A 19961-nucleotide genomic window follows, 5' to 3' on the forward strand; every position below is an offset into this window, starting at 1 on the left:
GTATTTGTTAAGTGCTTACTACGTGCCAAGTATTGTTCTAAGCGCTGGGGTAGATGCAGGGAAATCAGGTAGTCCCACGTGGGGCTCACAGCTTTAATCTCCATTTTGCAGATGAGGTAATTGAAGCCCAGAGAAGTGACTTGCCCAAGGTCACACAGCAGACAAATAGCGGAGGAGTAATTAGAACCCCATGGCTCACTGGAAAGAGCACGGGCTTTGGAGTCAGAGGTCATGGGTTCAAACCCCGGCTCTGCCACTTGCCAGCTGTGTGACTTTGGGCAAGTCACTTAACTTCTCGGTGCCTCAGTTCCCTCATCTGTAAAATGGGGATTAAGACTGTGAGCCCCACGTGGGACAACCTGATTCCCCTGTGTCTACCCCAGCGCTTAGAACAGTGCTCGGAACATAGTAAGCGCTTAACAAATACCAACATTATTATTATTATTATTAACCCACGACCTCTAGTAATAGTACTAATAATTCTGGTATTTGTTAATCGCTTACTGTGTGCCAAGCACTGTTCTATGAGCTGGGATAGATATAAGGTTATCAGGTTGTCCCACGTGAGGGTCACAGTGGAAAGAGCACGGACTTGGGAATCTGAAGTCATGGGTTCTAATTCTCCCTCCACCTCTTGTCAGCTGTGTGACCTTGAGCCAGTCACTTAACTTCCCTGGGCCTCAGTGACCTCATCTGTAAAATGGGGATGAAGACTATGAGCCCTATGTGGGACAACCTGATCACCTTGTATCTACCCCAGCGCTTAAACAGTGCTTGCCACACAGTAAGCGCTCAACAAATACCAACAGTATTATTATTATTATTAATCCCCATTTTACAGATGAGGTCACTGAGGCCCAGTGAAGTGACCGACCCGAAGTCCCACAGCTGACAAGTGGCGGAGTGGGGATTAGAACCCATGACCTCTGACTTCCACGCTGCTCCTCAGAGCAGCGTGGCACAGTGGAAAGAGTGCGGGCTTTGGAGTCAGGGCTCATGAGTTCGAATCCCAGCTCTGCCACTTGTTGGCTGTGTGACTGTGGGCAAGTCACTTAACTTTTCGGTGCCTCAGTGACCTCATCTGTAAAATGGGGATTAAGACTGTGAGCCCCACGTGGGACAACCTGCTTCTCCTGTGTCTACCCCAGCGCTTAGAACAGTGCTCTGCACATAGTAAGCACTTAACAAATACCAACATTATTAAATACCAACTCCCAACCCCTTGCATTTCTCACTAGGCCATGCTGATTGAGTGCTTATTGGGTGCAAAGCCCTGTACTAAACGCTGCTCATATTTATTGAGCGCTACTAATGGGAGATGGCTCGGGCAGCATCCCAAGCGGGACACGAGGAGATGGGGGCGGGGCTAAGAGTGAGGAACGGGTATCAATGCCCCGCTCAACCACCAATGAGAAGCCAAGGAATCCGAGTGACAGCAGGGGCAGCCAATGACGACGGCGCACGTTGGTGGGCTCCGCTTTGGGAGGACCAATGGCAGCGGACCTGGCCGGCTAGGGGCGGGGTTATGCAAATGAAGGGGTGGGAGGGGCTCGTGGATTTAGTAGGGGCACGTGGATTCAGTCCAGCTGGGAAGGAGCCAGGTTCAAGGGGCCTCACTTGGAAAGCATTCAGTTGGTCGTATTGACTGAGTGCTTACTGGGTGCACAGCACTGTGCTAAACGCTTGGAAAGCACAGTCCAGCAACAGAGACAGTCCCTGCCCACTCCACCCTGCACCTCTCTGGGAGAGGTACCAGGCATCACTCAATAGTTGCCTGCATGAAACTTTTCAGTAACCATGCGACAGAAGCAAGTCTGCCCTTGGATGTCATCCTAAAAATAGAGGAGGGCCCAACTTCAACGGGAATGGCAAGTAAGGTTCTTGTACTTTTCAATTCCTTGCAGAAAATCTGGTTCCAAAATAAAGATTAGGGGGCTTTTAAAGGTGCAGGGAAACTGATGTGACCAAAGGAGCAGATCAATTTGGGTGTGAGTTCTAGATCAAGATGCAGTGTGATTCTCTGTGATTGATTTCTATAAATGTAAACCTCTCTTGGAATTTAGCGTTTTATATTTTGAATTTCCATAGGTTTTCAGTTGAAATTAAGGAAGCGTGAAAGTTGATCACGATCACATTAATGTTAGTAATAATGGTGTTTTAAGTGCAGTGTAGTATACACTGTACTGAGGTCTGAAGTAGGTCACACTGAATACATAGGTATACAAAACTCACTTTGCCTTTTGAAAATCCAACTTAAAACGACAAGTACTGAGAAGGCTATAGGATTCAGGTTGTTTATTATTATTAATAACAGTAATAGTCATAATAATAGGGATATTTAAGTGCTTACTGTGCCAACTACTGTGCTAAGAAACCAGTTAATAGTATTTATTGAACACTTAGTATGTGCAGAACACCATACTAAGTCCTTACAGGTAGTACAATACAACAGGGTTGAGAAGACCCATTCCCCACCCCTGAGGAGCTAGGAATCTAGAGGGGGAGAATAATTAGCATTAATCATTTATAATATATAAATTAAAAGAAATAGGGTGGATACAAAATTATCAGGTCAAAGTCCCAGCCTCATCGTAGTAGGGAGAACTTAAGCCCCATTTTAGAGCTGAAACTGAGGTCCAGGAAAGTTGTTACTTGTCCAAGGTTATACATACATCAAGCCAGTGGTAGAGCTGGAATTAGAACTCAGGTGCTCTGACTCCCACACCTGTGGCCCTTCTATAAGGCCATGCTGCTTCCCAGATAGTTTAGCTCATTGCTTCAGAATTCAGATCCTATCTGTCGATGACTTTTAGCGGCTGCCTAAATGGGGCAAGTACTCTTTGAGGAGTAAAGGAAATTTACAGGAGAAAGAAAAGATGTGGGTCTTACCACTGAAGAACTTTCCAATTTAGTGGGGAAGCAAAGCAAATATAAAAATAGGGAGGGTTTATGTTTAGAATATACTAGAATTCTGGGGCAGGGAAAATCTGTCATTCAGTTGTAATGCCATCACCTTCACTAAATGGACTTACTCGCCAAAAAAAGGGAAAATGAAAATACATTCATGCAAAAATTTTGAATTAAAAATCCTTTTTATTGTACCTACTACATTAAAAAGTCTGCCATTATAACCAAGTTCATAAATTCAGCTGTCACATTTTTTGTTCATTTAGACACTTTTTAAGCAGGAAATGAAATGGTTCTTCTCTCTCAAATTCAGATTTAGTAATGATCTGTTTAAAAGCTAAGGTATTTTGCATGCAGCAATCCATTTGGTTGGCTCCATGAGTGAATCTCTCTTGGCAGAATCATGTATAGTTAAATACATTACTGTACATTACAGTCATCACCAGTATTTCCTCTCTCCGCTGGTATTCTCCTCAGTTCTGTCAAGTAAAATCCTCTTTCTGAGATATCTTCCAGTTAGCCTTACAAGTCCAATGGTGGTTCCTCTATTTTAAAATATATGAAAATGCTTTCTTGTCTCTAAGACCCTTCCCCTTTTCTCAAAATTTGGAAAAATGTCTGAGTTTTCTTTGGAAAAACACCTGGAAAATGTGACTGCCAATTAACTTCTCAACCCAAGTAAATTTGGAGGATGCGTACTAATGGAAATCTGATACCACCATTCCCACTCAACAGATCCAGATAATTTGTTTTGTTCCTTAATTAGCTGGTTTCAGTCAGTCACCATTGTGGCCTAGTGGAAAAGAGCATTAGCTTGAAGTCAGAAGACTGAGTTTTTTTTCCCACTCCATCACTTGTCTACTGTGTGACCTTGAACAAGTCCTTAATTTCTCTGTGCTTCAGTTCTCTGTGCTTATGTGTAGGTAAATATTCAGTTATCAACTCAGGCATTTCACCATGACACTCTCATGCTGTTACCCGCTATGCAGTTATCCTCACTTCTGCTTCCTTTATTCCTAAATACTTTTATGTCTGCCTGTATCCCCCATTAGGTTGCAAGCATCCAAAGGCAGGGATTGCTTAGTACAGTGCTCTTCAAACATTGTTGCTCTATAAATACCTTTGATTGATGGAGGTGACTATAGAGCCTGTTCTACTGGAATATAGGCACCCCCCAGCTCTGATTAGGATACCTTCTCCCCCCACAAATCTCTTCTTCTTTAGCAAAGGAGTTTGACACCTAGAGACCTAGTGAAGTAAAAATTCCATCTGGTATGAAACTTTCTCCTCCTCAGAATTACTTAAAAGTAACTTTCTGTGGCCTGTAAAATAAATGTTTCACTTGTTCAGTTTGTTAATTTGGGCTATATGCTATTTTTCCAGGTTCCTGTTGTCAGAGACATAAATTCCTGAAGGAATCAGGCTGTGTCAGCTTAATGCTCTTTGTATAGCGCCTAAAACAGCACCATGTACCACCAAGTGGGTAACAGGGAGTTGGGTAATATTTTCTGAACACCCTCCAAGTTGCATAATACTGAACAGGAGCCAGAATTTGCTATTCAAATGTAATGAAACCAGTGTGACAGTCGGTCAGCCCATTGTTTAGTTTTCCTGGTGGACTCCTGTCCCTGTGTCTCTTTTCTCTGCCTTAATCTCCCATTCGTGGAGGGACATTATGACCTCTTAAATCCTTTGAGTGTATCAGATGTATTTGGTTACAGGTTTGATGATCCCTATGATATTGCCTGCCAGAAAATCTGAATAAACAGAGACTGTATGAAATAACAGATCCATCCAGTTAAATGAAATCAGAAAGTCCTGGGTTCTAATAACAGCCCCATCACTTTTAGGCTATGTGACCTTGAGCAAGTCCTTAACTTCTCTGTGCTTCAGTTATCTCATCTGTAAAATGAAGATTAAGACTGTGAGCCCCAAGCGGGACGTGGGCCATGTCCAACCAGATTACCTTATATCTACCCCAGTGCTTGGAACAGTGCCTGGTGCATAGTAAGTGTTTAACAAATACCATTTAAAAAAAGATTTCAACTCCTTTTATGCTGTTCATTTCTAAAATTTGAAGTTTGTCGGGGAGCCACTTCTTCAACAGAAATGGAAATGATTTGTAAACCACACTCTTAATGGTAGACTTAAATAAGAGAAAGCTATGATTCATAAACCTGCTACCAAGAGAAATGAGAACACACTGACACAGCTAATGAAAACCGGTCAGCTTCAGCAGAGTTGCAGCAATTGTTTTAAAAATAAGAACGTTATCCACGTTCTATAGGATGTATCCAAATATGCACCTACCACCTTAGTTGAAGAATAATGATTTAGGAATCTATGAATTTAATCTAAGATGTGCTGACATTGTTAAATAACTGGGAAGGATATGTAAACAAATCAGAGGAAAAGCTTAGGGTTTATGAGGAATATAAATTTTGTGTTTGCTGCTTAGAGGATTTGTGAAACTATTGGGAGTCTTTTTCAGAATTAGTGAATATGAGGATCTGAAAAAGGGCATTCCTATCAGTTTGATGGAAATCACTCCAGTGGAGTACTAAATTAACTGCCACCTTAGAAGATTTCTACAATAAATCAGTACAGTTTAAAAAACCATAATTCTGCTATTAAGGAAAACAAGAATAATATATCACTCCTGCTTTGGGGGATTCCTCATTGAAAGTTTTACTAGCCCCCTCGTGTGGTTCCTGGTTTATGGGTTGTTCTTTGGCGGGGAACAGGCAGGGCTACTTAAACCTGTTTGAAAGAGGGAGGGGAAACCAAACCCTGATTTCCTGTTTGAGAGAACCCAATTTTCTGATCCTATAGAGTTTCTCCAATTAGTCACCAAAGCAGAGCACCCAATTGTTCACTACTTTTGATGAAACATGTTTGCTGTTGAATGATATACACCATGCCTTTAAGAAACCCTTTCTCGAATCTCTCTCGGTGACGTTGGAAAAACACCTTTTATAATACACACTGTCACAAAATAAAGTTCTCCTTCTCCCGACCCTGTGCTCTGGAGGTGTATTTTCTGTGACATATAGCATCTAATGGAAATGAGCTGTGGAGTAACAAATTAAAAAGCTTTTATAGCAACCTCTACCTACTATTTATGAGTCCCCTGGTATTACCTAGGCTGGCCACTGCTCAAATAATTACAAGCTCCCAAATGAGCGCCAGAGTTTATATTGTTGACTAACAACACATGCAACTAGCAGTGCGATTTATTATTATGGCTGAAGTATCAAAGTAGTTTTTTATCAACCTCAGCCTTACCATGTCCTGGATGTTGTCAACTGTCTTGCGGCAATGAAGGGTGGTAATAGGGGACTTTGTGGCCTCTTTTATACCTTTTTAGTGTTTTATTTCCTGCTGGGGTGTTTCATTTTCTATTGCTCTCTTTCCTCCTCCGAGATCCTTACTCTGTAGCAGAAAAGATGGCATGGAAAGAGAGAAGTCAAGAGATCCAACACGTACAGTGCCCGGGCCATTAAAGTGTTAGTCCATTCTGAGTAGACTCCAGGCTTATGTCTATTCTTGTTTTCAGTAACCCAAGTAAAGCAGATGAATTTTCACCCTTCTCCAAAGAGGTTACTTCACCTATCCAATCAAATTTGTTCCTAAATGCTCATAGCTTGCCAAAAGTTTGTCTTGTTCCATTTCTTCCCGTTACCACCAGTTACTCCCCTTGTCTTACCTTTGCATAATCACAGTTGCCTGTGAGCTCTGGTCCCCTCTCCAAAAAGATGATGAAATAACCGTTTGAACACTTGGTCATGCGCAGTGTATTTTTGTTCATCCTTTTCTGTGAGTTAGAGCCGTAGAGCCAGAATCCTATTTGCTGTACCTGGTGAGATTCTTAAACTTGATATAAAGTCTGCTTAGAGGAGTAATTAAATCCTTTCATCTTGGCGATAGTGACTTTGTATGTGTAGCCCCCATTCACAAAGTGATCCTACTCCCCAGAGCAGCTCGAATTGGTCTCTTTGCTGGCCATCTTCACAATCCAGAAAAAGGGTGGTATATTAAAAGTGAGCCATTCAAGTAAAGATTTTAGGCCAAAGTTCCCAGTGGACTCCTCACTAATGGAAGATTAGCAAAACATCCCAGTGCCTTGCCATATATTTCATTTCTCTTACCTGAGGTTGTGAAACTATATCCTAATCTTCAAAGTATATAGGCAGATTAGTGACGCAAAGGAAGACAACTCATATATCTCAGCAGCACTATCAATATTACCTAAAGTTCCATCCAGTGGCCTTGATTTGTGGATGAAAATACTTCACCAATGCTAATGTAAATGGCAAGTCCCATTCATCTAGTTAGGATTTTACAGAGCAGTAAGTATCAAGGAAACAATTGATATCCTGCTGCTGAGGCACACCGAGCATCTACAGTTTCCATTTTCTGAAATAGCGAATACATTTGAAAAGCTAAAGGATTAAGAAAGCTTTAAATAAGGATCTGACCTGTCTAGATAAAGAAAATGTTAATCCTGGCAAGGGAAGATTGAATTAGAAATGAGATAATTAGAAACTAAGACTAAATTGAACAAGTGGGTAGACAAGGACAGCAGATTTAAGTCTGCACCTGTTGGCAGAGTTTATCAATAAATTGGTCACATTACCTTAGGAATGTGATGTAGCAGTCAACTTGGGGCAACTACATAGTGCATGTCTCAGGGCTGAAAAAATGCCATTGAGGTAAGGTACTTATCCAGTGTTACCCTGGGTTCATTGCGGAGGGGCTCAATGACAAATGAGCCTTGACAGTGGAAACCGTGTTTGCTTTAATTCATGAATTTCTTGACCTTTAAATGACCTCAGTGTCTGGATGGGTACTTGCGTGGCTTTTAGCTCTGAACTATTAGTATCTTTCCAGAGGGCTCATATCAGGAGCACTACCCAAGAGCTCTGAAGCACTGAGCTACATTTGTCAAAACTAGCTTGCCTTCTGCTCAGGTCACTGTAGTGACAGAAAGAATTGTGGACATGCAGTTTAGTTTTGAGACATCTGCAGGGCAACCTTAGCCCCAAAACTTGTTTAGAGTGTGGGCAGTATTGAGAGGACCTTTCTTTTGGAGATATTTATGAAATATCCCTCCTGTGATTATCTCATTCCACAGAAACCTGAAGGACGAGGATTTTCTCTTCTTTTGGGGTCGTAGCTATGTGGAAAGAGCTATCCTTCCTGCTGAACAGTTCCCTGGACAGCTGCCTGTCTTTCTTCATTAGCTGCAAAGTTGAATTACTCTTGTCAGGATTATTTATTGAATGACTATGTTGTGCAGAATCAGTCTATGGTATTTATTGAGCACTTACTGTGGGCAGAGAACTGTACTAAGCACTTGGGAGAGTACATTGCAACAGAGTTGGTAGACATGTTCCTTGCACACAGTGAACTTACAGAACACTATAATGAATGCCTTTAGGAGAGTACAAAAGAAGTAGAAAATATGATCCCTGCTCTTGGAAAGTTTATGATCTAGCGAGCTAAAATGTTCCTAATTGTCTTAAAGACTGAATACACTGTTCCCATAGTGGTCAGATTAAAAATACTCTTCCTCTCCCCTTTGCCTGCCTTAGACTAATTACTCTAAATGGATGTGAATTTGAATCCAAAGATGCATATAAACACCTGCCACTCCCTAACCTGTGATGTTGAGAGGAAAAATTAAATATTTGTAAAGTGCACTGGACTCATTAGAAGAAATGATAGATTCATGGTCACTCAGCTTCCTCTGGAATTTTGCTAAATGTGGTTCAAAACACTTTGAAGCATTGAGCAAAAGTTCAAACTAGTATAAGGACATTTGAATAAGCCGAGGCAAATATCTTTTGCCTTGCACCCATTTGAATTGGAGCATCAGTCAGTAATAGAGTTTCAGTATTGCCAAATCCAATGGCTCCTACTCCATTCTAATCCTCCTTGACCTCTCTGCTGCCTTTGACACTGTCGACCATCCCCTCCTCCTCCATACCTTATCTCACCTTAGCTTCACGGACTCCGTCCTCTCCTGGTTCTCCTCTTACCTCTCTGGCCGGTCATTCTTGGTCTCCTTCGCTGGAGCCTCCTCCCCCTCCCATCCTTTAACTGTTGGAGTTCCTCAAGGGTCAGTTCTTGGCCCTCTTCTGTTCTCCATTTACACTTACTCCCTCGGTGAACTCATCCGCTCTCACGGCTTTGACTACCATCTCTACGCAGATGACACGCAGATCTACATCTCCGCCCCTGTCCTCTCCCCCTCCCTTCAGACTCGCATCTCCTCCTGCCTCCGGGACGTCTCCACCTGGATGTTGGCCCACCACCTAAAACTCAACATGAGCAAGACTGAGCTCCTCATCTTCCCTCCCAAACCCGGTCCTCTCCCAGACTTCTCTATCACCGTGGATGGCACGACCATCCTTCCCGTCTCTCAGGCCCGCAATCTCGGTGTCATCCTTGACTCGTCTCTCTCGTTCACCCCACACATCCTATCCGTTACCAAGACCTGCCGGTTTCACCTCTACAATATCGCCAAGATCCGCCCTTTCCTCTCCACCCAAATGGCTACCTTACTGTTACGGGCTCTCGTTATATCCCGGCTAGACTACTGTGTCAGCCTTCTCTCTGACCTCCCTTCCTCCTCTCTCGCCCCGCTCCGGTCTATTCTTCACTCCGCTGCCCGGCTCATCTTCCTGCAGAAATGATCTGGGCATGTCACTCACCTTCTTAAACAACTCCAGTGGTTGCCTATCGACCTCCGCTCCAAACAAAAACTCCTCACTCTAGGCTTCAAGGCTCTCCATCACCTTGCCCCTTCCTACCTCTCCTCCCTTCTCCCTTTCTACCGCCCACCCCGCACGCTCCACTCCTCTGCCGCCCACCTTCTCACCGTCCCTCGGTCTCGCCTATCCCGCCGTCGACCCCTGGGTCACATCTTCCCGCGGTCCTGGAACGCCGTCCCTCCTCACCTCCGCCAAACCGATTCTCTTTCCCTCTTCAAAACCCTACTTAAAAATCACCTCCTCCAAGAGGCGTTCCCAGACTGAGCTCCTCTTCCCCCTCTACTCCCTCTGCCATCCCCCCTTTACCTCTCCGCAGCTAAAGCCTCATTTTCCCCTTTTCCCTCTGGTCCTCCACCTCTCCCTTCCCATCCCCACAGCACTGTACTCGTCCGCTCAACTGTATATATTTTTGTTACCCTATTTATTTTGTTAATGAATTGTACATCGCCTTGATTCTATTTAGTTGCCATTGTTTTTACGAGATGTTCTTCCCCTTGACTCTGTTTATTGCCATTGTTCTTGTCTGTCCGTCTCCCCCGATTAGACCGTAAGCCTGTCAAACGGCAGGGACTGTCTCTATCTGTTGCCGACTTGTTCATCCCAAGCGCTTAGTACAGTGCTCTGCACATAGTAAGCGCTCAATAAATACTATTGAATGAATGAATGAGTATTCCATTGACCTTCGGGTAAGAGCAAACTAAATAGGTACATGGTTCTTGATCATCATTTAAAGACTGATGGTCATCCAAATTCATGTGATCCTTATCCATGGTGATGCCTAGAAGCCACATGGCCTAGTGGGAAGCAGCTCTGCCTAGTGGATGGAGCACGGGCCTGGGAGTCAGAAGGACCTGGATTCTAGTCCTGTCCTTGCCAGTTGGGCAAGTCACTTAACCTCTATGCCTCTTACCTCATCTGTAAAATGGAGAGTAGGACTGTGAGCCCTATGTGGGACATGGACTGTATTGAACTTAATTAGCTTGTATCTACCCCAGAACTTAATTCAGTGCCTGGCATATATTAAGCGCTTAACAAATACCATAAAAAATGCCTAGCCATCCCTATCTCATCTGGTTGCTCTCCCCTCAAGACTTAGGCATGCATCTGTATTGGGTTGCTTCCCCAACTGTTTCCCCTACTAGACTCTTGAGGGCAGGGATTGGGTCTACGAACTCTAGTGTACTCTCCCACGTGCTTAGTACAGTGCTCTGCCCAGAGTAAGTTTTCAAGTACCATGATTAAATTTGCAAATAGTAAGTGCTTAACAAATACCACAATTATTATTATTATTAATAATATATGCAAATGAGGCTGCAAAGACAGGACAAACAGCTCCTGCTGCAGTAAGGGCAAAAAAGCAGCTGTCCTTCAGTTTGCTGTTATTTAGATCCTTGGCCCTGTTTTCCTCTCTGATTTCGACTCTTTTCCTGGAGAAAAAAAGCAAACATGAGATTAATATCAGTTTTTTCTTTATTTTTAAAAGGTCTCTGAATAATAGACTTTTCTGTCTGAGCCTGTAACTGGGGGAGGAATGTTGATGTTTAAACCGTCTCATTAATAAAAGTACAGGCTTCGTCTCCATTAAGAGCCTAAAGAATAAAAAGCCTGACTGCTGGTATAGTAGAAATAGCACACATTATATGCAAGAAGAAAAGGTGTTGTCAGGGAGGGAAGGGAGAGGGCTGACCACCAGTGCCTTTTCCAGAAAGACACAGCAACATGCTTTCTTAAAGTCCCCTCACTCCCATGTTAATTCCTGAGGTAGCATTTTTTCAAGTGCCAAGGTTAGGGATCAATGAGCCAGCCATTACCCTACGCTCCAGTAGCTGTTGTCAGTAGGATTTTAGAATTCACTGGGGTAGCAATCAATCAGCCAACCATATTTATTGAGTGCTTACTGTGTGTAGAGCACTGTTCTAAACACTTGGAAAAGTACAATATGAGAGTTGGTAGACACATTCCCAGCCCACAAGGACCTTACAGTTTAGAGGAGGAGTTTCTAGGGAGAGGGATATTTCTCCTTCCCCCATCTTTGCCTTTTCCTTATTTGCCTAGGATGCTTAATTTTTATGCTTGGAATCTCTCAGAGCATCCTTAGAGCCAGTAAACGTGCCATCTGACTAAATGCAAAGGAAAATGCAGTTATTTGAGCGGGCTAAATAGATTGTATACTGTTGAGGCAACATACAATGAGGACTTCAATTACATAGGAGGTAATCTCCATCGGCAAGAGCATAAAATTACCATGGTATTTACCTAGTATGTACCTGTAACCTGCTAAATGATTATGTAATTAAAGAATAGTTTGTTCCTTGTTAATACTGCTATTCTCTTTGTAGAGTTGAAAAATATCTATTATAGTTTAAATGATCCCTTTATTTTGTTCAGCAGTGTAGGGAACAGCTACAAAGTGCAAAATAAATGGATCTAAGTTGCTGTTCTTGTTAACCATTGTGCACTTATTACTCCTGAAAGCACAGAGAAATTTTGACATGCCTAACTTGATGCAGTATGAAGACATTCCCAGTAGTTGATTCCTTGGGATTAGTTTCCATACCTTATGGTTTATAATGCTGATGAAATACATTTAATGCTCTTTTCATTTAGCAGAACAAATGAGAAAGGCTTAGAGTCCAGGTGCTAGAAAATGTTACATTTACCTTCTACCCTAAATCCCCCTCCACCAAAGCACATTTGATATTTCCAGCTCAGTGGCAAAGGTATAATAGTAACTTGTCAGGTTTTATTCTGATTTTCAAAGAACAGGCATAAAGAATGTGAGCTTGCAACCAAAGGCACGATGTAATGAAATCTCCTATTGCACAAGTTCAAGTTGTTGCTACTCTGCAGTCTTGGACATCCCTACCTCCCTTGGTAGGGCAAGCAATGGATAACTCTTGCTAAATGGTTTGATGATGCTCTAGATTAAGCAAAATCCCTTCATACAGTACAAATTTCAAGTCACTCTTTAAAATATTAGGGGAAATAAATGGCTGCAGCAATCATTTGCAATTCAAATATCAGCCATCTTTTTCTCTGTTGCAGTGTCCTTTTTTCTCATTGAGAGAATGGTGTGTATGGGAGGAATACCTACTAATTATTATCATATAGTAACTGGCTTTCATAATATTTAAATTGGGGCATTTTCTGCTAATACCAATATTTTCAATGTAACTATAAATGTCCTTATTAAGTTACCTGTCTGTAATTCTTTTGTATTTTGTTTCTGCACTTTCTAAATATGTGTATGTTACTGTAATTTAAAATGTAATTACTCCTGAATGTGAGAAACACTATGATCTAGTGGAAAGAGCCAAGGACTGGGAGTCAGTAGACCTGAATTCTAGTGGCGGAGATGGTATTAGAAGACAGATATCCAACCTTCCAGTTGTGTTCCAATGCCACTGGATGACCTTGGGCAAGTCACTGAACTTCCCTGTGCCTCATTTTCCTCATCTGTTAAATGGGGATTAAATTTCTGTTCTCCCTCCCAGTTAGACTCTGATCCCCATGTGGGACAGGGACTGGTTCTGATTGTACTGTGTATGCCCCAGCACTTAGGAAAGTGCTTGGCACCTAATAAACAGAGAAGCAGTGTGGAACTAGGAGTCAGAAGGACCTGGGTTCTAATCCCTACTCTGCCACTTATCTGTTATGTGACCTTGGGAAGCCCATGTGGGACAGGGACTATGTCCAACCTGATTAACTTGTATCTACCCCAGGATTTAATACAGGGCCTGGCACATAGTAAGAACTTAACAAGTACCACAGTTATTATAATTATTAATAATAAATACAATAAATGCTATAAATATTCATGTATTTGCAGACAAGGCAGATTTATCCAATAGCTTCACCCCAGTCAATTTTAAGACTTGAGATAATTAAGAAGAAAGCGGAGGTTTGACATCTTTAATGTCTCTTCCCCACTAGACTGTAAGCTCCATGAGACCAGGATTTTTGTCTTCCAGCTCTCTTGTATTGTACTCTCTCAAGCCCTTAGCACAGTGCTTTGCAGAGTATGAGCTCAATAAATGCCACTGATTGATTTAAATTTTCAGGAGCAGTTGGTCACTTCTGAATAGAACAAAATAAATGCTGGTGTGGTAAAAAAAACAGTTGCAGTCTTATTTTCACCCAATGAAAGAAAGGAATGTTGTCAGCCTTGTTGCAAGTTAGCAAGGAAGAAATGAAAATAATTGCTAAGGATTTATAAGGAATTGCAATTTAGTTGACTTCCCTACTTTATTCAGCTGTTGGAGTTCATATAGAAACAAGAGTATTAAATGATTTTTTTTTCCCATGGGACAATTTTTTCTCCTCTGTAATTCAGTTAACTCCCGCAGTTTAGGGAATAGTAAGACACCAAGCCGATAGTGTTTCTAAGTTTGAAGAGAAAGCAGCTCATGCCACAAATGTTTTTTCTGTTTACATAATACCATTTCAGAGGATTTTAGTTTTCTTTTATTCTAGTGAGTCTCCAGGTAGGCTCTCTTCATCCTCCAAGAACAAGGCTCTTCCTGTAACTGCTGTTGTATCGTTTAAATAGCCTTTATCCTGGGTAGATCATTAGTTTTGTTTGCAGCTACAGAAAGGAACTCTGTTAAAGTACCCCTTTCCTCTACAATCTCTAAGATCCACCCTTCAGTTTCCTCTCTCTTGCTTCCACTCCTTTCACCTCTTACCCTTGAAAGCTCTGTCAGCCGATCAATCAGTGGAATTTTTTAAGCTCTTACTCTATAAAGAGCACCTGTACTAAGCTTTTGGGAGAGTACAATGCAATAGAGTTGGCGTCATGTTAAATTTGAGGTATCAGCAGGACATTCAAGTAGGGATGTCCTGTAGGCGGGAGGAAATGTGAGATTGCAGAGAAAGAGAGGGGTTGGGGCTGAAGAGGTTGATTTGAGAGTCATTCTTGTGGAGATGATAGTTGAAGTCGTGGGAATGACTTAATCAGTGATACTTGTTGAGCACTTATAGTGTGCAGAGCACTGTACTAAGCACATGAAAGTTGGTAGACATGATCCCTGCCCTCAAGGAAGTTACCATCTAGTGGGGAGTTTTCTAAAGGAGTGAATGTAGATGGAAAATAGAAAGGGACCCAGAACTGAGCCTTGAGGGACTCCCACAGTTAGGGGTAGGAGGCAGAGGAGGAGCCTGTGAAAGAGCCTGAGAATGAGTGGCCAGAGAGATAGGAGAACCAGGAAAGGATAATATCAATGAAGCCAAGGTTGGATAATGTTTCCAGGAGAAAGAGGTGTTGGGAAGCTGCCTAGCTATTGTGAGAAGGAGAACAAAGCAAGAAAAACTCAGTCTTGAAGCTGAAGAACTAGGTTCAATCTTGAACCAGATCGAATTCCTCTGGAAGATCCCGAAGCCCAAATCCTAACAGCCTTGGGGGCCCCAAATGCCACTGGCCCTGGAGTCTTCAGTCTGCCTACCTCAGTAGTGCAGCCCTGTGACTGCAATATAGTGCAGAAGGGTGCCCTCCTAGAGGCAAAACTCAAATTTGAAATAGGCTTTGGCAGAGTCATGGAGAGTGTCAAGGGAACCTAGCCCCACTGTATGGACTCTTGGAACGGCAATGCTACATCCCCAGGAGACTCAGGTTCATAATTAGCTTGGCACAGGCTACCCTGGACAACTTTAGATCAGAAACAACTTTGCCCCAGAAAGACCTTTGAAAGCTAGGCCTCCCCAATGCAAATCCACTAAGATAAAGGGCCCCTTCGGATGTCACAATGATACTATTGTCCAAAACGACTTGGATCAAGTTAGATTGCAAAGACAAGATATGTCAAGTCAAATACCATCATCATCAATATAGGCCAGGTTTCTTTCCTGGACATATGGCAGTCTGTAGTGGGTCCCAATTTTTCAGATGGGGCTAGATCGTGTCAGTGATGGGAGGTAGTTAGGAACTTGGGCAGAGAGAAAACTTGTTGTAAGGCAGTATGTTAAAGGAAGGTAGAGGAACCAACACAGTGACATTCAACTGTCTGAACTTAAAGGTGAAGGGCATACTGCTCTTTTCATGGAAGACTGTAGTCTGAGGTTTTGGACAGAAGAGCACTGGATGAGATGTTTGGTGGCTACCCAATAGGCAACAGCTGATCTGAGCTACGTATGGTCTCTACCCAACAGTAGTCTACTTATCACAAGCAAGGGGAGTTTGGGGGATATTTGAAAGGGCAAAAAATAAAACCCTAGAATCTATTAGGGAGAAAAAAGAAAAGGAGGCAGGCTTCAGAAGAGGGATAAACACCACTTCCAGCAATATACAGAGAATCCACGATGCATATCTGTCAGTGATGAATCACTGCATTATATTTAATTTCCAACCATCAATCGTGTTTCTCGTCCTTTCAAATCCATAAAGGAGCAACTCAAAACAGGAGCAGCCTCAACGATACTTTTACATGACAGACTCTCTGATGGGAGATGCTCCTCGATGGACACCATGTGGCCAATAACATAATGGACCCCACAAAATGTCATCTGTACTAAGTGGCTCTTTGTCAAGGTGGTAGATGGGATCACAGTGGCTATCAAAAAGGACAAAGCTGACCCAGCCCCTGCCTCCTTAAGAATGGCTTTATAAATATGACCCTCTTTTCACACACTCAATCTTGTTGGCATAATACTCTGGGGAGGGGGAAAGTTTCAGCTAATAGTATTTCTAAAGGGAGGAAATAGCAACCCAAAGTTTTGATAGATCTGTCACCCCCCAATGCACATCTTTAAAGCTTCAAAGGAGAATCTCTCTCCTCCCACCCAAATGAAAATGCATTTAAGATGGATTCATGACAAGGAAATTTGACTAAGAAATAGCAAGTTGGCTAGTGCCAAGTTATTTGAGTAAGGTTGTTTGACTATTTCTTCTCCTTGTGAATTCGCCAAGTCTGTTCATCCTAGATAAATAAGTACTGAAGAAGCTTAAGTGGTGGTTCATATCTATGATGAAGATAGTACCTTGGTTTTAAGAAATCCTCCCAGCAACTTCTACTGGCATAGAAGTTTTGTTGGGAACAGAACCCAGCAGGGCATTTCATCAGGTCTTTGATGATCAGAAATAGGTTGGATCGTTTGGCTGGTTCTTCCTTCACATGTCCCCCCTTGTCTTGGGATTTGTACAGGGAGAACAGCATTTCCCAGTTTCGAAAGAAGCCAGGAAAATGGCCAGAAGTGATGGGAAATAAATAAGGAAATAGAAATAGACAAGATTGTTGATCATTGTAATGGATGATGGCCTGGCACACTGAGTTCTAATCTTGGATCTGCTCCCTGTCTGCTGTGTAACCTTGGGCAAGTCACTTAATTTCTCTGTTGCCTCAGTTACCTCATTTGTAAAATGGGGATTAAGAATGTGAATCCCATGTGGGACATGGCTGTGGCCAACCCGATTAGCCTGTATCTACCCCTCTGCCTAGTACAGTGCCTGGCACATTTTTTTAATGGCATTTGTTAAGCGCTTACGATGTGCCAGGCACTTTACTAAATGCTGGGGTAGATACAAGCTAATGCTGGGATAGATGCAGAGTCTTAACCCCCATTTTACAGTTGGAGTACATGAGGCACAGAGAAGTTAAGTGACTTGCCCAAGGTAACACAGCGGACAAGTGGCTGATCTGGGATTAGAAGCCAGGGCCTCTGACTCTCGAGGCCTACCTATTCCATTCCTAGCTTGGCCAGTGGCTAGCGAGTGGAAGGCAATCTGCTACAAGTCAGAACTCACCCATGCTGGGCAGCAGCAGCATGGGAGAAAGTTGAGGGAGGAGACTCAAGTTTACTGCTCAGAAGGAGGCAATGGTAAATAACTTGGGATTTTTATCAAGAAAACTCTATGGATCCATTACCAGAACGATTGCAGATGGAGAGCGGGGCGTTCTGAGAGAGAGGTGTTCGTGGTGTCGCTATGGGTCAAAAACAACTCGACGGCATAAGACCAGACAAGACCACTGACTCCCAGCCCCTTGCTCTTTCCATTAGGCCATACTGCTTCTTTATACACATAGCACCAAACAAATTTCATAACAATGGCATATTTTAGATGGTAAGTTCCTCAAGGAACTTACATGTTCTTGTTTACTACAACTTTTGTAAATTTCCTCAAGAGCTTAATTCAGTGTTTTACAGTGGGAACCCAGGAAATACTATTGGTGAGGTTAATAGCATTTGCAGTGAATTTTCTACTGTAATTTGCCAAGGGTTCGGTAACGGTGGGACAATCTTTTTAACAGAAAAGAAAGAAGGCTGATTTTTCAGCTATTGCCAGATTATCTGTCACCCTTTCCAGGCAATTTCCACATTCATGGGGGGTGATTTAGCCCCAGGAGTTATCAAATGAACAGACTTGTTTAGAGAGGGTATGAGCTGTTGGGAGAAGGGAGAAAAAGTGACCTTTGGTACATGAATGAAGTTCAACCTTTACTAATGACATGAAATATGCAAAGTGCAGCATTTTCATGTTTTTGTGAAGGAAGTAATGAAAATCAGCTGATGCTGCAGAGAATGTAGTTACCGTTATCTAAACACTCCTCCCCCCGCTTCTCCTAAGAGGCTAATGAGGAGTTCTAACCAAGTACAATCATTTGGATGTGCATGCATTAACATTTCCAAAATATTACATTTCTAAAGCACTGCCCCCTGCTACCTGACCTCCTGATGTATGAGGAAGTCTCCCGACATTGGTTGCATCACAGGAAACTGAAGTGAATATTTAAGGTAGCAGAAGCTATTTCCTCTCCCTGTGCTCCTGGGGAAATGTGAAAAAGTGATTTCAGACCCCACCTTATAAGTTGAGGACACTTTCCGCTCACCCTGAGGGAAAAAGCATGAGTACCAGTGAACAATACTGGTGTGGCATCCTGTGTGGTGGCTGTAGTAAGTGGTGACACCAGTAAGTCTTCAACTTGAATGCCCAGAAAAAGGTCTTTGCAAAAGTGACTGGATGATCGCAAGGTGTTTTGTAGTCTTGACAGAATCCCTCATTCATTGTTTTCTGTCTTGTTCTTAGGTATCTCTTTCCTGTGTTGTGCAAAACCAGGTTGTTGTAACCGGTTTGATGACAGTTTTCAAGGATCCAGGCCACCTCCTCATGCTGCAGTCAAGCAGTAAGAGGTATGATCAGTTACATCTCCCAACTAGCCATATCTGGGTATCTGTACTGCTTCCATTAAGTGTTTTCATCTTCAACGCCCTGCGATCTGAATTTTGTAACATTTTGGTAACCAAATATATTTTTTTCCACAGTGCCTATTGTATCTCATTGACACAGAAGAAAACTCAATATATACCTGTGTAGCCTTCATTTTCTAAATGCTATAAATAGTCAAAATTCCTCACTCTTGGGCCAGATAATAATGATTATCTTTCGTGGCTTGTGAATGGAAGTAGTAGGAGGACATTCCAAAGGGGATTTTTGAAAGGGATTAATGGGTTGAAAAAAAATTGGGGTCACTAGTTGTTGTTCTGGGGAACGTACCCTTCTGGGACTGTGACTCTAATTGTTACTGGGAGTAAGCACCTCCCTTGAGGACACTGCTCTTTGAAGATGCCTCTGTGATTTATTTAAATGAAATCCAGAGATCCTTTGCCTGGCAAAACCTGTTTACTTCTTTGAGCGAGGGCTTGGTTTCAGTTGTTCAGCACCTCATTAATCTGTTGGACAAAGCTGAGACTTGTTGCTTCATCCCGTGTCTCTCAAGTCAACCCGCAGTAGTTCACCAGCATCTGGCCCCCCAGAAATCACTGGTCATGTCAACAGTACATTGGTAAACATTTTGGAAAAGTAGGCTCTCTAATTAAATGATGTCAAAGATCCCTCTGGGTCATTTAAATATTCTCTTATTGTGATGAAGTGCCGGTGGTAAGGAGATGAACAAAATCAGTTAATACTAAAACAAATATTGTTCTGAATAACATCTGATTATGATAGGACCTTATTTGGGGTTGTTCTAGGTCTTTTTTCCTCTGCTGGAGAAAAGTGATCCTCTTTCCCCTTCGAAGGCATATAATTGTTTATGTCTCAGTTCCTTCTTCCAAATATTCTAAAGTCCTCGCAAATCCCATCTCATTCGCAAGTAAGTTTGTGGAGAAAGGGCCAGACAGCACTCGGCTATGGAAAAAGCTGAACAACTAAAATCATTTCTTCTGCCCGATATATCCATTCTGGTAATCTTCTACCCTGATGGTACTTGTTGACTGTGACAGATCATCAGCTGGGGAGCCACATTCTATCTCTACTTCATGCAGAGAGAAGGAGGGAACAAGCTGCTT

General features: G+C 42.5%; 1 long non-coding RNA gene across 1 annotated transcript in view; it reads left to right on the plus strand.

Annotated features, from left to right (window-relative positions):
- The first annotated feature begins 1663 nt into the window (after positions 1–1663).
- Positions 1664–19961, plus strand: part of LOC114817443 — a 77700-nt gene continuing 59402 nt past the window's right edge. The window contains exons 1-2 of the long non-coding RNA XR_003765304.2: positions 1664–1872; positions 18700–18803. This is a non-coding gene — a long non-coding RNA (uncharacterized LOC114817443). The remainder of the gene's footprint in view (positions 1873–18699; positions 18804–19961) is intronic.

This window comes from Ornithorhynchus anatinus, chromosome 16 (assembly GCF_004115215.2).
Source record: "Ornithorhynchus anatinus isolate Pmale09 chromosome 16, mOrnAna1.pri.v4, whole genome shotgun sequence".
Classification (NCBI taxonomy): domain Eukaryota; kingdom Metazoa; phylum Chordata; class Mammalia; order Monotremata; family Ornithorhynchidae; genus Ornithorhynchus; species Ornithorhynchus anatinus.